The sequence below is a fragment of the Camellia sinensis genome, chromosome 2, assembly GCF_055761805.1.
Source record: "Camellia sinensis isolate YWXY chromosome 2, ASM5576180v1, whole genome shotgun sequence".
Lineage (NCBI taxonomy): Eukaryota > Viridiplantae > Streptophyta > Magnoliopsida > Ericales > Theaceae > Camellia > Camellia sinensis.
Window position 1 is genome coordinate 177,956,840 of NC_138962.1, and position 9,256 is coordinate 177,966,095.

At 34.0% G+C, this 9,256-nt stretch overlaps 2 long non-coding RNA genes across 4 annotated transcripts; both read left to right on the forward strand.

Annotated features, from left to right (window-relative positions):
• Window positions 1–2,559: 2,559 nt before the first annotated feature.
• On the forward strand, window positions 2,560–4,923 carry LOC114284517 (uncharacterized). Of its 3 annotated transcripts, XR_014351388.1 has the most exons (5): window positions 2,560–2,735; window positions 3,113–3,255; window positions 3,853–4,072; window positions 4,537–4,572; window positions 4,731–4,919. It is a non-coding gene; the product is annotated as an uncharacterized LOC114284517 (long non-coding RNA). The 3 variants fall into 3 exon arrangements; XR_014351389.1 differs by lacking the exon at window positions 2,560–2,735 and having other exon boundaries at window positions 3,012–3,255; window positions 3,866–4,072; window positions 4,731–4,923; XR_014351390.1 differs by lacking the exon at window positions 2,560–2,735 and having other exon boundaries at window positions 3,012–3,255; window positions 3,866–4,106; window positions 4,731–4,824.
• On the forward strand, window positions 4,919–6,096 carry LOC145807962 (uncharacterized). Its single transcript, XR_014351409.1, has 2 exons — window positions 4,919–5,060; window positions 5,676–6,096. It is a non-coding gene; the product is annotated as an uncharacterized LOC145807962 (long non-coding RNA).
• Window positions 6,097–9,256: the final 3,160 nt, after the last annotated feature.

The window sequence follows — 9,256 nt, forward strand, 5'->3', positions numbered from 1 at the left end:
CAAACTAACACCATAACAAAACCACAGAAATTAAAAGCAAGAAAAAACTCAAAGCCAAACACTAGAAGCTTTAGGGGACGCAGCAAAAGCTACATCAAACAACAACATCTGCAAAACACGAGAAACTAGAATTTCTAAATGGTTTGACTCAAACTTGCATGAGCTCATCTCCCAGAAATTTGACACTTATTTCAAGGTATCAGAAGCAACATCCTGTATCTTCAACAACATCCATTAATTCTGACTCTATGTCTTCTTTGTCATTCAATTGTTGAGATGCATTTTTCTCCAACATTTTTGTTGCACCCAAGTGCTTAAGTAGAAGCCAGACGTGTGAGAAACTGTCCACCATGCCTAAGCTCTTGAACATGGTGATTCACCGGGCAGCAGCTCGCAGCATAGCACAACATCTCTACCCATATATTACTCATGATCTCCCATTTGTCCTGCTTCTCCATTAAACTAGGGGCAAGTTTTTCTCCATTAAACTGTGCTTCTTCAAAAAATTTCTCCACATTAGGATAAGCTTGCTTAAATTTTCACTGTTGTTACAGAAAGGTAAAGTAGGACAAAAAAGCAGAAGATGCATCATGTAATATGACAATATTTTGGTTGTTTCCACTTTGTTTGGGACTGACTTTGCAATTTCTGTTTCTGAACGATAGCAAATGTCTGTAGCAACGTGCCAAACTGGCAATAGTTTTTCCAAATTCTAGCTTGATACTCCAATTAGCATCCAATCCATATTTTTCAAGGGTCCACTCACCTCTTTTAATGGTATAAGCCTGTGGAGTTTCAACTTCCAAATCTTTCTGTGATATCTTACCAAGCTGACAGATGATAAGTTCTTTGATACTAAGGTGGACTCTATGCGATGGTAGGCTGAACTTTGTCGGTTTATATTTGTTGCAAAAGTTTAACCCAGATTGTCCCATAACCTTAGACCATCTTTTGTTTTTAGAGCTCACAAATTCGTGAAGATGAAAAACCGGAGTGACAAACTTACTTGGGTAATGCTTACATGCCCAAACAATTGCCCAATCTGAACCAAGTTGCACAAAAGCTCCACCTATTTCTAAACAAATGGCTCCAACTAGCATAATTATGGTTATCGGAAGATCACCTTTCAAATGCCCATCAGGCTTTTTAATTAAGAAAAAGCCCACAACACGTTGACATTGCAAGAGATGCAAATGAGTCTAAGAATGCTTCCACATACTGTAAAAATTGTGCCTACATTAGTAAAGAGCATGTCATACATCAACCCCAACTCAATCTCAATCAACTTGAAAGTATTGTGAGCAGCATTATCTTTCTTCATCAATTTACGAAATTTTTTTGTCAATTCACTACAAGAAAATTAGGCTATAACAACGTTTTTGCTATGGCTTTTTTTCAAAAAACATTGTTTCAAAAGTTTTCAAAAATACTTTACAAGCAACTCATTTTGAAAAACACGTGCTACTTGTACCAAAATATTTTCCCTTTCAAGGCCCATGCGTTTTTCATTTTTTCATTTCTCTCAGTCCTAAGATAGATCTAGGGTTCTGTCTCTTTATCACTCTCCTCTTTCTTATGGTGAAAGTTCACTAGATCGAGCATCGTAGGCTCCGATTTACGATCTCTCTATCCGACTCTCTCCATCTTGGCTCAAAGCTCTCGATCAATCCGATTTGAAGATTAATTTTGTGAGTCTCATTCTCTGATTTTTTTGATTTTTTTTATATACGAACACAGATCTGTATCTACGATCTCAGATCTGTGTGATATCTATATACTAATTTATGTTAAAGAGAACACAGATCGATTGATTTTTAGTCTATTGATTGATATCGAACAGTCTCTCTCTCTGGATTTGATCGATTGATTGCTTTTGTTCAGATCTGTAAGTTTTAGTCCCTATGCACATATTAACATCCTCAAATGCTTAGTAGTGTATATTTAGGATCTCTCTCTGTAAGTTTTGGTTCAGATCTGTAATTATTTAGGATTTTTTTTATGTTTTTGAATTGTTTTTTTGTTGGGTTGTGGATTTGAATAGGCTACCTTCTTTGATTTTTGACTAAAATTTTGAATGGTTTGTATTGTTCTCTAAATCACTCCCAGTACGTAAATCTCTATTGTTCGATCCAAATCTTGGTCCTAGGATTTGATTTTGTTCATTGTTGTGTGTCAAGTACTGAGTCGATTGAATTATGTTGAGATCTTTAACATTTGAAACTTCAATTTTTTCTCAGTAACCAAGCAGTGTTTTTGTTTACTTTTCTATGTAATTTTCTTTGTTACTTCATAGCTGCCTAATCGATTGTTAGTACGAGGTTGTAGATCAAGCTTCAAAAAAGATCCCAAGTTATTATTTTTCTCACTTGTCTATGTATTTTGATCCTCTTGAATTCTGATTATTGTGTGTGTTTCTTATTCAAAGATACCTATGAAGTTCTTTGAAAGTTCAGATTGGATTCGAAACCTGGTTGTTTGATTTATATGTTATGGAATTCCTTTAAATGGTGTTTGGTTATAGAGATTTGGAATTGAGTGCTGGATCCTGGGATTTTGTAGTCCTTGGGAGTTGAGGCTTACACATCATGGCAAGGATTAAACCTTAAGCTCTGCTACAACAAAGCAAGAAGAAGAAGGATCCAAGTTGTATCGGTGCCACTACAGTTATTTTATACAGCTTAAGTATAGTTGTGATGGTGTTTTTCCTGTTTTCTACTTACAGACATTGGACTCAGGTTTGTTGGAATCTTCTTTGATGAATTAATACTTGTTATTTTGATAAAGTGGGATTCAAAGGGACTAGCATGATACCTTGTATCTTGTTAACCAAATTTAATTTTTAGTTTGATTATTAATTCATATGTTTTGAATCTTGTGGGTTTGTTGAAAGACCTGTATTGGTTTTCTTGGAATGATTTCTGAATTCTAAATTTAGCAACAACCCATGTATTTAATATGTGATAAAAAGAATTTTAATTCAATTCTGGACCTGGTGCTTTCAAATATTTCAGGTCTGTGGTCTGTTGCAGTGGTATCTACATTTGTTTAATATCAAAATAGAACCGCAGAAAATTCAACAATTGGATTGATGTTTCTTCACCCAATTCCCCAGTTGTTGTAGCCGCTTTGGCTGCTGAAGCAGAGCTTGCAGAAGAAACTGAACAACTCCAAGAGGGTGTTCTGGAAAGTGGTGTTGTTGTTACCCCAACTAAGCCCAAGAAAGGCAAAGCTACATTGCCTCTAAAAAGTGACAGAGTATGCATAAACTCATTCCTTATTTCCCTTTCTCTTGAATTGTGGACACATTAGTGATTTAATTTATTGTGTTTCTTTGATTTTCCAATTTATTTTAATTGTGATTGTAAAATTTTAAGTTTCAAGAATCTTATACTTGAGTTGGGATAGATTGTCCTAATTAAGATCTACTTTAATTGGTATTTGTTTTGTTTTTCTTGGATTGTGGATGTGTGTAGTGAATTACATATTGAATTTTGTTTGATTTCTGTTTATTTTGCAATTTTAGTTATAGGAAACCAATATGAGAGATTGAAACCATGTATTGTGGGTGTATTATAGTTGTTTATTTACTTGTTTTTGCTTGAGTTTTATCTTAATGATGACTTATGCACTTCAATCCCTTAGAATCCTCCATTGTAGCATCTGAAAAAGACTGAATGCCATATTTTTGTTTCTTCATTTCTTCATCTTTTGATTATCTACAAACTTTGTCATAGTTCATGCTCATTTGAGAAGAATGCCTTTTATATAAACTGATCTCGAATATTAACAATAATTCTGCAATTTTCTATGAATTCTCAAATTATTCAAAATGATTAAAAGACCTCGTGATAGTCACCGTTGGCAGGCTTGAAAGGGCAAATGGGGTCGGGGCATGTGGGAAGTCTACTCCAGAAATGGAGGCTTTGAAATTGGCCCCTTGTGCAATGGCAAAACAGGATGAGAAATCTGATGTCCCCGACAACAGCTGCCAGCAGGTGAAGAAATTAGGGCAGAACCCGGGCTGCCTTTGTGCTGTTATGCTTTCTGACACTGCCAAGTTTCTTTCAAATCTGTAAGTTTTGTTTAGACACCGGATTTCCACTCTGGTGAGTCTTCTTTGATTCCCTTCTTTTATGGATAAATAATCATGGTTTTGATTTAGGCATATCCAATGTAACCATGCTCAATAGAACTAGTAAACTATGTTTTCTAATTGTTTTGGTTAATCAGAGGACCTATGTTCAAAAATACATGAAAACCAAGAGAGCGTGCGCGTGAGTGTTTTTATTTTTTATTTTTAAAAGCAGGTTTTGGGAATGTGGGTCCTCTTGAATTTTGTTCTCTTCCCCCGTGTCCATGTTTTATTTTGCACTTATTTGAGCTTTGGTACTTAACTTGTGTACCTTTGAAGATGTAGCAGTGTGTATACCATTAATTAATCTTCATCTTCTTTCTTAATGTTTTGCTTTTCCCTTCTAACATTTTTTCTCTTTACCCAATCAAATCTCTAAATATCTTTGTTTTTGCCATAAGCAGATTTGGCGTGCCTTGCAAGTCCTACATTGGGTTGAGGTTAGATCTTTTGGTTGGTTTATTTTATGCTTTGATTATCAAGTTTGTGTTTGCTTTTGGAAATGGACAGAAACTTGGAGTTTTCGTGTCCATGTTCTCCGTATAGTTGTTAGTTAGCAGTAATTTTTTTACGACTTGCACTCATGGTGGTGTGCCAGGATGGGATTATTGTTCATGAACAACCTTTGTCTTATGAGGAGCCTGATGTGCATGAAAATATGCGTCTTGATGTAGACGATATGTCTTACGAGGTAACACTAATAAATTGAAATAATAATTTACATGGCTCTTTTTTTGTCATTGCCATTATTGAAGTTTGGCTCATAAATGATTGACTTTGGATTAGGAGTTGTTGGCTGGAGGATCAAATTGGAAATGTGAGCACTGGATTGAGTGAGGAAGCTATTTTGGCAGCTGTGAGGCAGCATTGTTATCTGTCAATGAAATTAGGACCTCCAGTGGAAGAGGAACCGTGCTGTATTTGTCAGGTAAGGGACACTTAAATTCTTTGTCTTGCAACTTATCTATTTGGGATCGGCTAAAAAAGTCACATATTATTCCAATTTTTTTGTCTTTAGTGAATTTTTTTTAGATTCGTGTAAAAAAAATTTATTTTTATGTCTGACTAGTCTAGAGGGATCTAAAAAGAAGAAAAAAAAATTGAAAAAATTAATCACCTTGTCTGGTTTTGATTGATTTTCTAAGAATTGAGTTTTTTATTTTTTTGTTTTTAGTGAATTTTTTTATTTGCTTAAGCAAATTTTTTACTTTCTAGATGCACCTAACCTATATACACCTAAAAAGTAAAATACTTGTGAAAAAATATTTTAAAAATCAATAAAGACACAATAATACGTAAACGTATTGAATTTTTATAGTTACGTATTTTTGGTATTTAGTGAAATTTTTGAAGATTTTTTTTCCCACAAATATTTTACTTTTTAAGTGTATTTATTACCAATCTCCATTCAACTCACCATCTCTCCCCACACCCAGTTCTGGCAGTTGGGAGGAAGGGAGTTACCAATTCATGGGGTCTATTTTTTCTCAAGTTAAAGCTCCCTATTAAACCAGATGCTTCCATTTATTGAATCAAATTCCAGGAGGATTATGTTGATGGAAAGGAGCTTGGTAAGTTGAATTGTGGGCATGAGTTTCACTTCAATTGCATCAAACAATGGCTCGTGCAGAAGAATAACTGTCCCATTTGCAGAAAGACTGCAGTGGTTGTTTGAGAGATCATCAGTTTCAAGGAACTCTTATCCCAAATCAGAGATCATTTGCCAATCAGTTGTCCCTGTAAACTTCTCTCCGGTCCCTTTGCCATCTGAACTTATACCATAGGCTTGCCGTTTCCTTTTGTTTGTTTCTTCTTTTTTTTTTTGCCTTTTCTTAGCTGAGAAAGTTTTCGTTTCAGTCATGTGCAAGTTTGAGCTAATATGTGTTCTTTTATATAAATTCTCAGTTAATTCTCTCTCTCTAGTTAATTTTTCAATCTCAGTTCCTAGTTAAATTCTCAATTAATTGGGCTTTGTGTTATTAAAAAAAAAATGGTGTTTTTTTGGAAAACAAAAGTCACTAAATGATGTCATCATGACATCATATGCGAGGCAAGTATGAAAATGAAGAAAGGTGGCGTTTGGAAAAATGCCACTAAATGATGTCATCATTACGTAGTGGTTGTTGAAGATTTTGTGACGTTTTTAAAAACGCCGCCTAATGTTTTTAGCGACGTTTTTGAGACGTTGCTAAGGTAGTGTGGCGGCGGTATCTGCGACGAAAATTTAAAACATCATAAAAACCTATTGCGGCGTTTCTTAGGTCTATAGCAGCATTTTTGAAACTCCGCTAAAAGTCAATTTTCCAGCAGTGATTTGTTCGCTTTGGACCTATCACACTCATAATTGGAAATATGAGGATTTAGGTCTGGAAATAAGAATAGGCTTGGAGCACTAGCTCCGCATTAGGTTGTGCACCTACTTATTTTGCCAATTGTGTTTTCATCAATTCGAACAAAACCCACATACTTTTTCTTGGATATTGACTTGATTGCCCACACTCTCTCTCCATACTTGATAAGTCCAGGAAAGAGCATTAACAAGGCCAAAAGAGAACCTCAAGGTAGAAGTCCAAGTTAGAATTAGGATGTAAATTGTTCTTAGACCTTGCGTAAATAGTCCTATAGCGTGCCTCAACCACATTTGATTTTCTTCCAAGCAGTCATGATATCTGGACCTCCAAGATAAAACAAGATTATTGGTGCCCATAAACCCCTCAATAGACTCATTGGACTGATATCATCGTCGTTGGCCCATATTTACAGGTCCTGATGCATGGCATGATTCTATCTTCTATGCCTACAAAGATGGATGAGAAAAATAATTAAATAAAAATAATGCAATATGACCAATATCTCATGTTATCAGTGTTGCACTTAATATCTAATCATATTCAAGATATCTTTAAACCAATTGTTAGCTTTTTCATAATATTCCATAAATGGCCAAGTATAAAAGGTCGCTACGATATATAAGAGTTTTAACGATCAAATTTATGTTTCTTAAAGTGAAAATTTTATTTAAAAAAAATGGGGACTAATTTCTATTATCATAAGAATAGTCACTAAAATATTTTTCCGAAAAGTTAAAAAATGACTTTATTGACAAAATTTTGAAAATGTCGATAATAAATTCCCTTTCGGGGACAAACTAATTTGGTCACCTAAAAGGTTTATTTTTTAAGACAAAAATTTTAGTTCCAAAATGGTGGAGTTCATCATTAAATGTTCAATTTCGTTACTAAAAATACAACAATGACACTTTTGGTAACTAAAATATTTTGTATCTAAAAAATGATTTGGTCCCTAAATTTTTTTCTTTAAAACCTTAATTTGTTATAATGACGTCTATCATATGCAAATTATGCCTTAAAGTGGTGTTGGTTATGACTTGAATTGGTGGTGAGATCTATCAAATCAAAGTATCGTTAGCTTTGCATATATACAAACCAAATTATGGCCCAAAACGATCTTGGGATTATGCATGAAAATGACATAGAAGCCTACTCTTTAAACCCAGTGATATGTAAAAGGTATGATTAATTAATAATTAGAGAATATATGAGAGAGGAAGAAAGTTGCATTAGATATTTTAATAGACTGTCATATTGGTTGATTGGTTTGGAGAGGTCGACTGAGACATCTTTTTTACAAGTGTTGGTGCTCTTGATGCTAATGCTAGTTCTCTTTGTCTATTCTGTGAGGCTCATGAGGAAAATGTGTTACATGTAATGCTTCATTTTCAATTTGCGTGGAAAATCTGGGCTAATTTTCTATCATGGTGGGGAATGCAATGGGTTGTTCTAGGTTCCATTGAGGGGCCACTGCAGTGGTGGAAAGGATTCAAGTTCGAAAACGTGGAAGACAAACTTTGGAAGACATTTCCATGTGCTATATGTGGTCATTGTGGAAGGCAAGGAATGAATGCAAGTTCCAAGGCTCTACTGTTTCTAGGGAGGATTTGAAGGGGCTAATTAAAGTGAGGCTAGCTCTTTGGGCAAAATATAAAGTTCTGAACTTCAACTACTCTGTTAATGATTTAGTTTTCAGATTTAGGTCCATTAGGGGTGGTTAGTACCTTGTATTTGGTTGGGCTTTATTCATTTGTATCACCCCTGTTTTGAGTAAGTTGGGGGTCTCTGATTTGGTTGTTTTGGTGGATTATTCTTTAAGCATTTCTGTTTGATAGTGTTGCAAATGATTGGACTTAGGGGTTGTTTGGGATGACCTAAATAAGTGTATTTTTTGTCTTTTTACGAAAAGATGTGTAGAAAAGTAAAGAGGTGATGTGATGGAAAAAAGATAAAAAGATGGATTGTTTCCAACTTTCCCAAACTTGGCCTTAGCCTCTAGTACCAACTTAGTTGAGATTAAAGTTCTTTACTATGATACTTATAGCACGATTCCTTTTCTTTTGTCTTTTCTTTATTGATACTCGATGTATAATTAATCTTTAATTTTATATTAATAAAGGATTATCATTGCTGATAAAAAAAAAATAAGCGAGTCAAAATTTTGAGTTATGCTACATTCGGATGTACTAAACATCTAGTTATGAACTTATATCCTTTTATATCATAACTCATAATATTTAGATTATAACCATTATTGTATTGGCTCACAATTTAGTTATATTCAATTATACATACATACCATATTCCTTCATAACCGCATCATAACTCAACTATTTAGATAATGAAAAATGATTGAGGCCTCCAATTTGAGGCTTGAATTTGCCTCGAAATCAATTTTTTTTTTTTTCAAAAGCTGTTTTAGTTTGTTTTTTTTTTATAATTTTTTTTCTCTCTCTTTTCTTTATAGGGGTGATTATGTATAAGGGCGTACTAAAAAATTAGACATTTTGTAAGTGAGTTGGGTTGGACTGATTGGGTAATAAAATTGACTGATTATTTTTTTTTAAATTAAATTAAATTTAATTTGTTAGGTTGTGTTGCTTTATTTTTTTTAATTTTTTTTTAAAGGTGGTTATGTGTAGGGGTATGCCAAAAAACTAGACATCCTATACTAATTCATCGTACAAAATTATATGGAATTAACAAATTTTAACCAACAGTCTAACTGATCAGTCAATTAAGTTGGACTGGTTAAGTGATAAAATTGACTGAT